We start from the raw sequence: 16,749 nt of genomic DNA on the forward strand, positions 1-16,749 counted from the left end.
GGTTCCAGTTGCTCCAGGCAAAAGCAGGTTCTGTCACTGAGTGTGTGAATTTTTGGATGAAAATCAATCCACTGGAAGGGTGGTTTTGAGCCTTGTTTTAAAATGTCAAAACGCCTGCATTGGGATTTATGGGAATGAGCGTTTTTGCAAGTTTTTGGACTGAGATTAGAGGGTGTTCCAGGTAGTTCTGAGTGGAGCTAGTTGGATGGGCTAATAGCTGGGATAGTTTTTTATTTATTTTACCTTGCAGATTTCTTTCGAAATCATGCCTTCACAACAAATATCATTGTAAAGGCACACGTGGTAAAGGAATGCTTGGTTAAGAAGCATTCGTAGTTGGGACCGCTCTGTAGTGGCACAAGTGGGTCAGCTACGCATGCCTCTGTCATACAATCTTCAGCTATGCATGGTTGAGGCCATCCATGGGCACTCCAATTTTATTTCACACTTCTGTTGACTAAGTCTTTGTTGCACCTACCACAATGTTGTCGTTCAATTACATAGCACATCTTGAAAGCTTTGGAGATGTATTCACTTGTACGTGAAACCAATCAATAGAGCACTGAAGTGGGAACAATCACACAACAGATTAAGCAACTTAAGTACTTATCATGTAGAGAAATTAACCAACGCCTACATGCAATTATCCTTATTCAATATCACAAAGTCAAAAGAATTCCACATGGTTTACACAATGCTTTGAAACCCATGTTATGCACAACCAATAAACAATTCATAGAAGGTTGGTATTTCATTCTTAATTAGGCTCATTGGATCCCATCCTTCTAATTACAGAGGAGTTATTTACTGTTTTGAAAACCATGGAGGATGAAATGTGTGTCATCAAACAAGAAGTCAGCAAAAGATTGGATATAGATCAATGGAAAATTATTCTTGGTGAAATCACTAATAAACTTGATTATCCACTTAAGAATTTCTTGACAGGAAACGTAAGAAATTTAAGAGAGACACAATAGATAAGAAACGTTATGAGGTCTACATGTGGGCGGAGGTTTACTCCCATAAACATATGGTAAAAAAACAACTGTTGTTTTCTCAGAGAAAACCTTAGTAACAAATGTAGATGCTTCCTCTAGTCTTCAACCAATTGATGTGTCTATCATTCATATAGATAAACCGTCCACAAGTGGGTCCACTAATATTCAGACTAAAAAAAGCTATCTATTTTAGCCACAAGTCCAGCTGCCAATGACAGTCCCAAATCTGGCATAGAAAAACAAAGAGGAGCAAAAGAAAAAAAAAAGGAATAAGAGAAGATGAATCTACGTAGTCACTTGAAGTCCTCATCATAAATATCTCTTCTGTCACTTTAACTCCACAATAAATTACAGTTTTAAATAAAGGAACATCTTTTGTGTCTACATATAAAACAAATGCAGTGGAGAGTGAACTTTCCTTTTATCAAATTCATTTGGAATTTACTGTTGAAATATTTTTGCACTATGGAAACCCAGGATGAAACATTGGTGACAACCAGATATAAGAAGTTTAAACCAAAAAGTACCTTTATGTCTCCTTTCTCACACAAATCTTTACATACATTTAAAATTCTTATCAATAAGATTTGAAATCACTGAGTTATAATTAGGGCTCCCAGTTTTATGGTATTTATTTTTTTTGCCATTTCCGTCTGTATTTATCCGTATTTATTTTTTGGGCATTTTTTCTGTATTTATCCACATTTATTTTTGCCACACGCAAAAGACGACGCTACAGCTAGTATTTTTCCACTTTTATGTAAATTGAAAACACAGCGAAAATAAAATGCCTTTCTGCACTTGAAGTTGAAGGCATTGAGTAAACTTAGTGCTGTACTATGGTATTCGGAATCCCTTAGACTTCTCAGGCAAGAAGTGAGGAGGATGGAGAGGCTTTGGCATGCTGGCTGGGACCTCAAGAATAAGGAAGCTCATAAACTCCTGGTCAGGAAATACAAGGCTGAGATTGTGCAGGCCAAACAAGACTACTTTGTGGCCACGACAACTTCACTCTCCTCACCGAAGGAGCTTTTTAGAATCGTTGACTCCTTAGTCAACCTACAAACACCTGATCCAGTTATACCCTCGCAAGATCTGTGTGATAAAATTGCTTCCTTTTTTCACACCAAAATACAGGATATCTACCTGGCTCTTGAGATACAGAGAGCCTCAATCAGTGGGCTCTCTGCCCTGGTTGAGATGAATAGGACCACGTCTGACATCTCCCCATTGAGCATTCTGGACTCTTTCCCCCCGCTGGCCCTACAAGATCTGGAGACCTTGCTTAATAAAACCAATTCTGGCTCCCCCTAGACATCTGCCCCCTGAAGATCATCAAGCAGTGTAGGGAATCCCTCTTACCGCCTCTACTAGAAATCATGAATCTAGGTATGAGAGATGATGTCTTCCCTTTGGAGTGGAAGAGTGCAGTAGTTAAACCCCTGCTAAAGAAAGCCTCCCTTGATCCGGAGGTCCTACAAAACTTCTGTCCGATCTCGCTGCTTCCAGCCCCTGCGAAGATGCTTGAGGCACATCTAAACAAGCATCTCGCTGCCTTTGTGGAAGGCTCGGGCTGCTTGGACTTTTCCCAGCATGGATTTAGGAGGGAATACAGTACTGAGTCGGCCCTCACTATCGTGCTTGATAAGATCCGCACTAGAGTGGATGGGGGCCAGACCACCCTCCTGGTCCTGTTAGATCTAACTGCGGCCTTTGACACCCTCTCCCCCTCAGTACTTATACATCGTCTGAGGGAAGTGGGGGTGAGGGACGCAGCCTTAGATCTGCTGACCTCCTTCCTTGAAGGAAGGGAACAAAGAGTCAAGCTGGGGGAGTTCCTATCTCCATCCCGACCGGTGCTATGTGGGGTCCCGCAGGGGTCGGCCCTTAGTCCGACCCTATTCAACATCTATATGACTCCACTGGCCAGATTAATTAGAACTTTCGGGATGGAGGTAGTTTCTTATGCAGATGACACACAAATCCTCGTCTCTCTTTCCAATTCAGATGTACCTACTGCCTCCAATTTTAGATCTTGTATGGAGGCAGTTGGTCAGTGGATGGTTCAGAACTCACTCAAACTGAATGGGGAGAAGACTGAGGTGATGGTGTTTGGAGGGAATGAGAACATTTGGTCAGCCAGCTGGTGGCCTGACTCTCTAAGAGTATGCCCTTCCCCCACGATATCTGCTAGGAATCTTGGGGTGATGATAGATCCTGCCCTGGACATGGGCGGACAGGTTAGTAGAACCATCTCTACCTGTTGGGGCTTAATTCACACCCTGCGAAGAATCAGGAAATATCTTTCCCTACAGTCCAGAAAGCAAATAGTTGTCGCTCTTATCGGCTCACGACTGGACTACTGTAATGCGCTGTATGCGGGGCTAAATAGGAGCCTACTACAGCGCTTGCAGGTAGTCCAGAATGCCGCTGCCAGATTTGTTCTGGATGTTCCCAGACGCTCCTCGGCCACGTTGGCCAGGAAAGCGCTGCATTGGCTACCGGTAGAATATCGAGTACGGTTTAAAGTCTTATGTATGACCTATAGAGCCATTGCAAAGAATAGCGACATGGGAGTTGGCTCTATCATCTCCCACTATATTCCTGGAAGGGACTTGCGTTCCTCCAGGAAATTGCTCCTGACAGTCAACCGTATACGAAGAGCTAGGTGGGGTGGCAAGGCTTTCTCCACTTTGGCTCCTAAGTGGTGGAATGATCTTCCTTTGGATCTTAGGTCGTTACCTTCCCTACAGAGATTCCGAAGTGCCCTTAAAACTCGCCTCTTCCTGCGAGCCTATGTGTAAGGCTGTATATGTACATTTCCATTTCTGTTTTGTTAGGCGCCTTGATACCTTCGGGTTATTGTCTTGCGCAATATAAATCTTCTATCATCATCATCATCTACTACTTCTATAATATACAAGAAATGCATTGCATTTGTTAGTATCACAGTATTAATTGATCCAACTTTCGAGTGCCACATACATTAGCCGCAATTCCCACAGTAAAAAGTCTGCCTCTTTCATAGTAATTTTTTTTTTTTTAATGTTTCCTTACCGGTGCTTTGGTAGCCATAGTTCATTCAGGGCCCCTAATCTCTTTTAAACTGCTTGTCATTGGATTAAAAATAAAATCAAACAGCCCAGAGCACACCGAGCAAGTGCTAAAATCTACAGAGCTCCCAAACTGGATGTGCTCTCAACGTCGAACCCCCACTGATTTTTAATTGCGGGACTGGAACGATCTCAAAAGGATACAGGCCTTTCTGTGTCTCTAAAGTAGTAAGGAAAAGGAGTGCTGTACGCCGAAAAACAGCCCCTGCCAACAGGAAGGTACCAGCCCCACCTTACCCCCCCACGATGAATGTACTTGATTTATGTCGGGCTATCAGTGAACATCATTGGAAAATTACACAAGGCCACAAGTTCCCCACAGTACTCTGACTGGGGAAAGGATATTTCCTTCTCTATTACATTCTAGTCTCGGTATTCTCCCACTCATCTGCACTTCTAGTCTGTCTCACTGTTGTCCTACTTTCCTCTTCCTTCTTTCTCAGTTTTCAGCCTGTCCCTATCTTGCTCTGGATTAAAGTAAGTCCAGGCTCCCAAAAAAATGTGTTCTGGGTGACAACACCTTCACAGACGAGGTGCTGCAAGTCCTGCAGGAGTGAGGGGGAAACAGGTCAGGACCTTAGTTCAACAGGTGCAGTGTGCTCTTGGGCAGATGTGCACATGTGTGTACTCCTTCTGAGTGCAATAAAATGAGTAAGATATAGTTGGGCGTTAGTGGCAGTCGTTATTTGTAGCTCTGCGAAGCTGCAAACCTGAAACAGCAAGCGCTATATAAATGAATACGTTGTTGTCACATTACACCCGGTGCTGGAAAACGCATCTCTATAGCTTGAGTTTGCCGTGTCTTTGAACCATGGCAAGGGGTGGAAAGGAGAACGCCTCACTCTCGGTGTCTCGATTCAGCCCAGGGGGGCCTTTCTTCATGGGGAGGAAATGCCTGGCATTCCCCGAACAGACCAGGCCTTGTCTGCCTCTCATGACATCGAGTTCAGGAAGAAATGCCCGTCACTGGCAGTCCATCGTTGGAGGGCAAGGTGTGAACCCACAGCTCCTGTGTAAACAGCTCCTGGCACCCCCGCACTAGGCCTGGTGGCAGCAGGCACAATGGGCTGGTGTCAGCTTTCTCAAGGCCCGTGCTTTGTTCAGTTTGTAGCAGAGAACCTTTGGAGCTTAGCTGTGATAATCCCCAGGAGTTCAAAAGTTCTTGGGGCCAGCTCGCACTTCTCTTTGGAACTCCACGGGATGCAACAGCCCCTCCCCGACCTCGCACAGGCTGTGGACAGCCCATTGTCATTCTGACTGCAGATGTTTATCACATTTAGAATGACAATGGGCCGTCTGCCTTTAACATAACATGCACTGCAAGTGAGTGTCTTTGAGGCGCCCGAGGTGTGCTTCCTCACTGCTGATTAGCACATGCCAGAAGGCGACCTCATCCATGCACAGATTTACTAGTATTTTTCCGTTTCTAAATATAAATACAGACAAAGGAAAAATAGTTTTCCGTCTGTATTTATATGTAGAAATCCGTAAAAATGGAAAACCGGGAGCCCTAATTATAATCAACACAAGGCAAAAATCTTGACTAATAAAGAATGGGGACTTCTACGATCATTAGTAAACAACAAAAATGTTATTTTCAATTGGTTGATAAAGGAGGTAGCCTTGTGGTCATGAATACTAAATATTAAGATCAAAAAGTCAACATTCATGTTAAAGAGGAAAACATTTATAAGCCATTTGATGCTGAACCCACCAACCACTTCCAGGCAATTATGAAAGAAAGTTGTTGACAGTAAAATTTTCATTGAGACTGAACCTAAGAATCCTAAATATCCCACAGATCCTCCACGTATACTCATTGTGTTAGCTTTTGGTTCTTTAAATTAACATTTGGGTCAGTATCCGGATACCTTTATACAACCCCCTAGGGCAAGAATGGACATTTTACATTCAAGATACTGCTTTTCTGAACAGACTATCAAAGGAGCCCTCAGACCACATCCACAACTGGTGACTCTGTACGATTGATGTAAACACCGTATACATATGCATTCCACATGCTGAAGGGATGGAGGCTGTAGAATGGGATTTATTACAGAAGGGCAGCATTGGTGCGAAAAATATTTTCTGATGAAACTGTTACATTTTGCTTAGCATCACAGATACTTCCAATGTTTTTCAGGAGCCCTAAATTATGCTAATATTTCATGGCAAAATTCGAAAGCCAGTAAATTTTTGAAGGAGATACACAGAGCTAACTTTTATTAATTTATCTACAATTCATAGATGCCATTTTTCTAATTTGGGAAGGGACTTAGGAATCATTTTGAGAACAATATTCACATTTTGAGCACTATTCACTCATCACATAAACAAAGTTGAGACATCAATTTTGCATGCATTGGTAATCTTGTGCCTTCTGGCATCAAACTAAGGTATATGTTATGCTATGCTATGTTATAGAATTTTATAAAGTGCACAATCACCAAAAGGTTTCTTGGCGCTTACACTACAGAAGCAAAGCTACAGTTATACGCTCTTATTAGTAGATGGTATGGTGGCACAGATACGGGGAGGCCAGTGTAAAAAACTGGAACCAACCATCATTTTTTTCTTAAAAGAAGAATGGACTGAAGGGTCAGCTAGGAAGATCTGAAATTGCCCCACGGTGTATATCTACAGAGGTGGGCGAAAATAAAGGCTGGACTGCAACTCTGTAAAGATTTTAAAACAATGCAGGATTGCCTTGAAGACTGAGTGTTGCTCAAATGCTAACCAATGCAATTTCCACAGCAGGGGTAATTGATGCAGAAGCCTGTAAGCCTGGTTCTGTATCAATTAAAGTCTACTAACTAAACCCCCTAGGAAGCCCTAAATAAAGGGAATTAGCATAGTCAACTGTAGAAATGACCATTGCAATAATAACTTGTTTGAGAGCTTCAAAGGAAAGCAATCTCCCAAACTTTCTAACTTTGCATAGTTGAAAACAACAAGCTGAAACTGTGGCCCCCCACTTGGGATTTCATTGACATCTTAGAGTCAGTCACATATATAGAAAAATCAACAGACAGAAACAATTGTTTACATTTTCAGCAACATTTGCCTAACTCTCAGTTTATGTGTCTAAAATGGATCACGTGTAATCGTGATGACCTGACTACTACTTTAGATTTTATTAAGAAGAGATTTCAAAAAAGAAGATATCCTGAATCGATATTAAAGAATTTCATTCAAGAAGTTCATGTTATTGAAAGGGATACTTTATTGCAAGAAGTGCATAAAGATAAATCTTCAGGGATGTTTTTGTTTCGAAATGTTCTACTGAATCCTTTGTCATCAAAATAATCTTCAATGAACATTGGGAATTGCTGCAAGCTGAACCCAATTTTCATGGATTATTCATCTGCTTATCACTTTATTTGAGAAACCCCTGACAATGATGTTAAAATGTGACTACTCCGGGGAAAAAGCTGTACCAACAGATCATAACAGAGATAGGGGGCAACCCTGCTGGGTCCCCCTCTCTAGAACTGCTTCTAAAGCCTGAGCATTTTTAATAATCAATTGAGAGGTAACTCTGTGGTACAAAGCCCAAAATTACCTTATGAGCTGAAATGGAATTTGGAATTTACCCATGAGTTGAATAAACACTTCCAGCTCATGAGATCAAATGCAGTTTCTGCATCCAATAGAATAATGATGCCGGTATACTTTATCATAGCCATATCGATAAATTCAGCCATAATTTGAGTATTTGCATACAGAATTTGACAACTAATCAAGCCGGTATGATGAGAAAATATATACGGAACGGGGCCACAATATTATTTTGTTAGACTAAAATGTTGATGTTAACTGTTTATATCAGAGGCTTCCCTTGTGTAAGAATACTAATCAATACCTGTCTATGAAAGGATACTGGCACCTGCCCACCATCTAGGAGTTTGTTAAATAAGATGGTCAAAGGTCCTGACAGGGCTGATGAAAATGTTTTATAAAACTCAAGGCCTAAGCCATATTCCCCGGGGCCTCACCACAAGAGAGCTGTTCTATGGTCTCCATGACCTCTTTTTCTGAAATGGGGCTGATTAAAATAGCAGCGGCTTTGGGTGTCGAAAAGGGTAATTCATGAACTTTAAGAAAATCTGTTGTTCCATGACACAGCCTGTGCCCACTCTTCCTTGTCTCCCTGATACAGGGTAGATGAATAGTCATGGCAAACCAATGTAATTTTCCCGATCTCTTCCATCCACAGGTTAGTATGGGGATCTTTAACTTGAAATGTCAGGCTCTGATTCTTTTCTATCCTTATCTTGCCAGGCTAAAACATGACCTACAAACTTCTGTTCTTCATGGACTTGGTGCTAGAAAGTCTGGGTATTTATAATCTCTCTTTGATGTGAAAGAAATCCCTCTCCCCCTCCTTTTTTCCTGCCACTTGCCTCTTAAATGATTATCAGAATTGTCTGTTGATTGTCCATATCAGTCTTGTTTTCAAGAAATTAATCTCTTCCTTTTCCTTCCTAACTTCAAATCATTATGAGGGAGATAAAACTCCCTTTAATAGTACATTGTAAAGCCTCCCAAATGGTTGATACCACAGCAGTTGAATCATTTTCTCTAAAAACATTCTCAATTTAGACATATCAGGTTCAGACAATCATTTTCTAAAAGTAAGTATCACAAAACGAGAGAGACAAGGGTTTAGAGTCTTCTCTGACTCCCTTAACAATATATAAAACTCACACGACAGAGAAAAACTTCATAGCAAAGATAGTAATACTAGAAAGTGAGAACGGGAAAATCAAAAGAATTTTTAATACTGCCCTCACACACTTGGCAGTGTCATGCTTCATCATTGGGCCGCATCATACACCCAGGTGGAGACACTTTCTCCAGTGGCCCCACACACGTCCTTGGCGCCGACAGAGGACGTGTGTAGGGCCACTGGAGAAAGTGTCTCTTTGATGTAAGTGTGACAATAAGAACACTTCCCCTGAGTCCCGGGTTTAGAAAATAATCCCGTAAACTCTTAAATTGTGTAGTCTCCTGGAAATTTCCAGAGAAAAGTGACGGTGGGACAAGGCCCACACTGTACAGAGTAACAAGGTAATAAACCCGAACCAGGGGACAGACCAAAAAATAGGGACCAACACCCTGACGAATGCCAGAGCGACCAGGTGTGGCGCGTAAAAAACTGGCAGAAACATGTTGGTAATTGCAGTGGGGATATAAGGGTCGTTACCTTCCCTGAATACCCCATAATCATAATTTTAATCCTGCCAGAGGTTGACATTAAATAAAGAATTATTGTATAACACCTAGGCAGTTTTATTAACATACCTGCACCTCTCTTTGTCCCGTTTTTCCAGGAGTAAAATTTATTTTCCTTTATGTTTTGAGCAAACACTTTTGTGTTTTTTGTCTTTCTTTACTACACTCTACCCTCACTACTGTCCTTCATCTTTCAAAAAATTGCGCTCCATCCAGTGTGTTGGTCTGCACCTGGGTGTATGATGCGGCCCAATGATGAAGCATGACACTACCAAGTGTGTGAGGGCAGTATTAAAAATTCTTTTGATTTTCACGTTCTCACTTTCTAGTATTACTATCTTTGCTATGAAGTTTTTCTCTGTCGTGTGAGTTTAATCATTTTCTAAAACCATGGGCCTATCCAAATTTCATCTAGAATGTTTCACCTGTAAAAGAAAAGAGCAGCTAAACACTACAGCTGAATTATCTGAAAAGCCACCATAAGGGTGGGATTTACCTGAGAACAGGTTTCGAAAAATATATTAGTCCTTGAGGCTGAGTGGAAACACTTGCAACAGCATGTATGGGATCCTACCTAAATCTAAACGGGAACAGATATTTTTAGAGAATTTCCCTGTATGTTTTTTGGATTAGGTAAGTGATGAATTCAAGGAATTCATAGCAGGGTCTGATAAAATCCCTCTCCCATAATATCCTCATTCAGTAAAGTACAAAGGTCCATATGTATCAAACCTCCGTTTAGTGAATCTCAATTGGATATATTTTCCGAATCGCAAATTGAGATTCGCAAAACGGTATACTTAAACAATCGCAAAAAACTAGCGATTCCATAAAAATCACTATTTTCAATGCGAGAACCGAAATTGCAATTCCTTATTACAAAAATTCGCAAATTTGCTAAATTCGCAAAATACGGAATAGGAAACTCAGGTGCTGCATGATGACATCACAACCTGGAAGTGTGACTACCCATGCTGCACCTGAGATTCTGAAGCACAGTGAAAGAGCAGGAGTGGAGGTGAGGGATCACTGCAGTGCTAGAAAGAATGGCAGAGACTGGAGACATGGCCAGCAAGGACAACCAGCAGCCAGGGGATAAACAAAGAAGGAGAAAATAAAAGTTTTCGGAGAATGAACTGGAGGTCCTGATCCAGGAAATGGTTGGCAGCCATGAGCTCCTCTTTGGGAAAAAGTCCCTGCGAGTACCTGAGACACGCAAGCGGAGGATTTGGGAGGATATCCAGTGCAAAGTTTATGCAATAGGCGTCACCCACCGAAGCGTTGAAGACCTCAGGAAGCGCTTGTACGACCTGCGCCAGCGCTCCAAGGAGAAGGTTGCAATAAGGTTGGAGCAAGCCAAGAAGACTGGTGGTGGGACCTCTACTGCCACCGTCTCAACACCACTAGAGGAAATGGTGGAGGGGACTCTTCATCCGGAGAGCACAATGGGCGTATCCGATCTGGACAGCTCTGACCCCCCAGAACCAAGACAAGGTAAGAAGCATGCCATCTCACCTCTGATACCCCCCTACTACCCCCACACCCCCCAGGAGAAACCCAGGGGCACGACAGAACAAAAAGTCCAGTGCAGGTACACAAGCACACACAGCAATGCATTATGGGAGATGTCACATGCACATAACAGTGGAGCATTGACACCCAGCCAGTCCCAAACAGTATGCGCACAACATAAAGGTAAAATACAGATAGACAGGACCCATGCAACTCCAAACAGTGAATTTTAATGCATGTCAGATCCAAGTCAGGACAGAAAATTAATGTGTGCATTTACGTCCACAGCACCATCTGAAACACAGGGAACAGCCAGTGGAGGCGAGGAAGAATCCCCTGATGCAGAGGCAACAGGGCTAGAGGAGGAGAAGGAGGAGGGCAGCCCAGTAATCTATCAGCAACGCAGCAGGAGGCATTGCCTCCGCTGGAGGATGAAGCCCAGAACACTGATGGCGATGTCCAACCAGTCCCAGGACCGTCAGAGCCACGACACCGTGCAGATGCAATCCCGACAATTCAATCCGGGCCCAGGGCACGTGTATCCACAAGTTCAGCAGACACAGGAGAGGACACAGTCTTCAGAGGGCTGGAGGGGCAAATGTTGGAGGTCCAGCACCTGCAGGCGAGAAATATCAGGGCAGTTCAGAGACCAATCAAGGCTGGCTTCATGGACATGACGGGTGCCCTGAAGGCACTCTGCGCTGAACTGAGGGTTGATCGTTCTACTAGGCGCAGGGAGATGCAGCACCTAGACCTCAACACCAGGGCGGTCAACCACCTCACCTCACCAACCAATGTGAAGTCAAGGCGCAGCATCAGAATGCAGCATGAGGTGGCACACATCAACCAAGATGTGTCAAGGGTCCTCGTACAGGTGACATGGGCTGTGGATGAGCTGTGTGCAGCTCGCACAACTGGCTCACTCCAACAGATGAGGATGCACAATCTACAAGGAGCAGCATTACACCCCCACCACCTCCGGATAGGTGCCATAGTGTGCGTCACAGAGGGGCTTCTGGGCCAGGTGAGGAAGGCACTGTGCACCCACAGCCAGGGGCCACTGGCCGACAGCGCCGCAGTTGACGTGCACAGACTTGTACAAGGGAATGAGTGAATCAACTCAGTGCACACAGACACTTGGGCCAGATTGTTCCTTCGCACTGTGATCTGAACATGTGCTGCTAATTGGACATAACATTGTGTGCTACACAGGCTGTGTGGTGATATTAATCCTGCATTTAAGGAAATAAAACACAGTCTCCTAATTGATATATCGCATTGTGTCATATTTTCTTACCTAGAAATAGTTCTGTGTGACCCCTTCACGCCTCTGGCGCCCAGCAGCTGCACCAAATGCACTGGCTGGCATGAGTCCTTGCGCTGGGCCCTACTCATCTGATGAATCAGATTCACTGAGCTCCACCGGTGTGCCTTTCCTGGTGGCGATGTTTTGCAGCATGGCACATGCTACCACTATCTTGCAGCAGGTCTGGGGGCTGTATTAGAGTGCCCCTCCACTCTTATGTAGGCATCTGAATCTGCTCTTGAGAATCCCAAAGGTCCGTTCGATGGTGCCTCTGGTTGCTATGTGGGCACTGTTGTACCTCCGCTCAGCAGCGTTAGCAGGATTCAGGTACGGCGTTAGTATGAATTCCTGGACCGCATATGCACTGTCACCTGTGGGGTGAGAGAAATGTGATTAAACACTGTACTGGCAATGCTGTCCTTTACTAGTCTGTCAGCTCTCTTAAGTCTGTTATAAACCCATTACCTTTAATACTAATCAATAATAAATTTGCTAATACGTCAAAGTGAACTGCCAAGATACCCCTTGCAATTAACTGTGTTCTACCCCCGAGAAAATGAGCTTCTAGCAACCATTGTGGGGAGTCCTTTTACCTCAAACCTTTAGCCAATTAATGACATTAAAAAAAACATTTTTCTCTCCACAGCCCTGGCACCTCTCTATTCCCAATTCCCCCTAAACTGTCCCTTAGGACCACCGGATTGCCTGCTAGGCTCTCCCCCCAGAGCTAATAGATATGCATCTTTATTCGAACATAGGGGGGAATCTCTACACCTCCTCCAGCTACACCTAGACACCAAATCACAACAGTTGGGTGATAAAAAAATAAAACAAAAACATGCTTAGGGTGCAAACCATAGTCTGCCCCTCCCCATTGCCCCTCAATCACCAAAAGTCAATCAACTAAGCAATGGCCAATCATTGCACTTACTATCTCAACTTGTATCTCACAGTCTCCTTTCTTCTCTGACTGTCTCCAACTTGTCTTGATTCCGAAACCTGGTTCTCAATTTTCCGGGCCCGAGGTTGTTGTCTCAATAAAACCTTTAATGATTCTCTTGAAAGTATATGATAATAGTTAGCGGCCTTACCCCTGATTAAGGGGTACCTGCCAAAACGCAGTGTGCCCATGAAATCATGGTTGGGTATCACTACCCAAAGACTCCTTTAACAATTGAGGTAGTCCTCAAATATATATAACTTTATTCGGTTGTTTTTGTTTAAATCATCAAAGTGTGCAAAAGATTCAACAATTTGCAGTTTACAACAAGAGAATACATTTCAAAGGCTACATTTAAGATATACATGAAAAATCACAGGAATAAAACATTAAAAAGCATTAAAACAGGCAAGCTTTGTGTTAACAGCCTTCTAGTTAAAAAGCCAAGCCACATAGAAAAAATACTACAAAATAAGCTTATATACAATACACAATACATTAGTTCCATTAACCAACATATCACAGTCACAAATTGAGGTAGTCATTTCACCATATTGGGTCATTCTGTCTCTGAGCCCTCAGGGTTGCTCACTATGTGGATGTTAGAGCAGCAATACCAGTTCTCTGGGATATTATAACTCACTTTGAAGATTTGAGACTTTAAAAGAAATGCAGTATTAGCTCTGCAGTATCACAATTATATACAGTTGTGGTACAATGTGCACTTGATCATATTTGAATAATCTTATCGCATTCTGTTGTTTCTAAGAAATGAAAGTACCAGATGATACTATTACTCGATTTACCCAATCTATAGCACATACTTAGCTGCGTTTAAAATAATAGATGGCTGAGTCAAACTCACAGTCTAAAGACACAATATTGGTCAAATTTCTGAATCATCCTTTCAGCAGTATCCTCTGCACACTGTCTCATGGTGAAGGTACAACACCACCTATTCATTTATCTTGGAGGTGCATGCCTGGGAGCACTTCATCAGTCTTACTTCTTCTATGCAACCAAGGACAACAATCACAACTGTTCCTACCTGGTTTCTACATCCAGTTGAAAGGTGATGGTTAAGGGAACCTAGACCCATATACTTTTGTTTTTGTGGGCTCTCACCTGCTAGTGGTGCTTTTGACTGAGAGACTATAGATTACTTGCCCTGCAGTCGAATTGGTGGATGGGCATGATTGATTTCTACAGTCAGCATTTGCACAGCAACACAATCCCGTCTCTGGGCATTGTAACACCAGTAGATGCTAGTAATAATTAGTTAGCAGTGAGTAGTCATGGTAAATGTTACTTAAAGTGTTTTCTTTCATAAATTTGTGATTGTAAAAAGAAAATAGATAAAAGACTATTATAGGGACAGTGTGTTTCCAAAATTATATGATATTTTTATAGAATTGGGTTGTACCTGTAAAAAGACCTAATCAGTCCTCTTAAGTGAGAATCAAAAATAAAGTCTGAATCACAACAATGCTCTTTTAAAATGTGGTCTGTGCTGCAATCTATTGTTTCTACTCTTTAATATGTGGTTCGCTGTTTGATGGCAGATGAATGCGGCTGACTTTTGTTTGACTCAACAACCATTTCTTATGCACACAAGAAGAACATGTATATGTGGTCCCAAAGTATATCTATTTTTGATTTCCTTATTCAACTGGATTCAAAAGGAAAGTGTGCTCATTCCAGTGTTTTTGAAAGCAGCACATACATTAGATATATTTGAATTGGTGGCTATTAGAGCTGATAACCTTGGTTTGGTCTTCACCCAAACTTTTTGCCTTCACCCCTTCTGTTTTCTGAAATTCGATTTTGTTGGCATTATGGCTCTATGACCTTTATCACTGATGAATAGGGCTAAAGTACTTGTGCTCAGTTCCTAAATCCTGTTAAAATTGACCTACACGTGATTGGCACATTTAATGTAAATAAAAGTCCCTAGTATGTGGTATTTATGCCATATACTAGGGTATTTAAATGAAATGCTATTCGTGGGACTGCAGCACTTATTATGTCATCCACTAAACAGCACTTTAAAACTTGGCTCAGGCTGCCAGTAGAACATTATTAAACTACTAATTTGAACAGGCAAAATAAACCTTTTGCGAGGCCTAACCATTCCTTTTTACAGTTTTACATGTCCTGGTAGTCAAAAACTTCCTAACTTGTTTTTCATTTCAGTGCAGCCTACCTCTCCCATAAGATAACATTGGGTTACCTTATTACATTAGGTAAGTCCAAATGTTTGAGTAGGAGCAGGTAGAAATGTCATGTTTTGACTCAAATTCATTTGAATTTAAAATTCTCTTCAATGGTAAAGCACCAAGCAGCATCTGATGGCTGTTGATGACTGCCTGGGCACAAACTCTGGACTTTATTCACTCTGAGTTTTCCTGTCTTCGCCAATGACATCACTGATATCACTGAAACCTCATGCTTCAACAAACCATCGCTAACAAGCCCATCTTCGGATCCAGCCTACACCTTTGCTACCCTCTTGAAAATGTTCTAATGTAAAGTATATTTCTAAATGTAATCAGTCTGACCTGTATACCTGACCCTCCTTCCATTGTGGTCGGTGTCAAACCATACCCTTGGGCTGGTCTGTGCTTGTGTTTTTTGCTGCAGTTCTTGTTTAAAAGTTTAAAAAATCATATCTCCTATTTCCCTTCCTGGATTTTTGTTGTTTTGGTTTCATTTTGTTAATTATAATAGCTCTATGTTTTTAACTTTTTAACTGATTTGGTACTTGTAAATGCTATATACATTTTCTTATGTTATGCCTGTCTGCTCTGTGCCATAGCTACCAAGGGTTGAGCTAAGGTTTACATTTCTAAAACTTTACTAGACCTAAAAATAATAGCAGACTTACTACTTATGGTGGACCACCCCTATTCATCCCAAATAACAATCTACTTTCTGACAGGCACACAATGTCACCTTCTACCTTACTGAGTTGAGTGGCCACCCCCACCTGCAGAACACAGGTCTGGCAAACCAGGACTTCAAGTGGCCTCAGGACCTCGCACCCCCAAGACCTGTACACTTAAAGAACATTAGACATAACTCTGCTAAGAAAGAGCCTTTGCAGCCTATCCTTCCAACAGATTAGAGCAAAAATGCTCTAACAGATGTTCTACACTATCCACCCTGATTGATGCTCAGGGACCCCTGCACATGAAGTGGCCACCATATTGCCAACAACCTGGGTTACTGGCTCCCATCACCTCCTCATGGGCATCTGCCCCAAAATGGGTACACCTAAAGTGCACCCATCAGGACTCAAAGTACTCTGTAACATGCCCTCCAAAAGCTCAGTGTAACATTTCCCAACAGAAATGTCTAGCATCAACCCAGACTGATGCACAGGGTCCCTTCCTTCAGGAGCAGACACCACCTGGCCACCTGGTTTTGTCACTGTGGGTGCTTCACCACCTAGCTGAGGGATGCACTCACCAGCCAAACTAATGCTTGGCAAGCTAAGACTTCTGAAAGGGCCTTAGGCCACACCTAAGGCTGGGAAACCTACAGCACACAACCTATGCAGCCTGTCCTTCTGATAGAGCATCAGTCCACAACAGATGTGCTTTCCTTATCCAGAAGTAATACTCAAGATTCTCTTCCTCTGCAGCA

This window comes from Triturus cristatus, chromosome 8 (genome assembly GCF_964204655.1).
Source record: "Triturus cristatus chromosome 8, aTriCri1.1, whole genome shotgun sequence".
Classification (NCBI taxonomy): domain Eukaryota; kingdom Metazoa; phylum Chordata; class Amphibia; order Caudata; family Salamandridae; genus Triturus; species Triturus cristatus.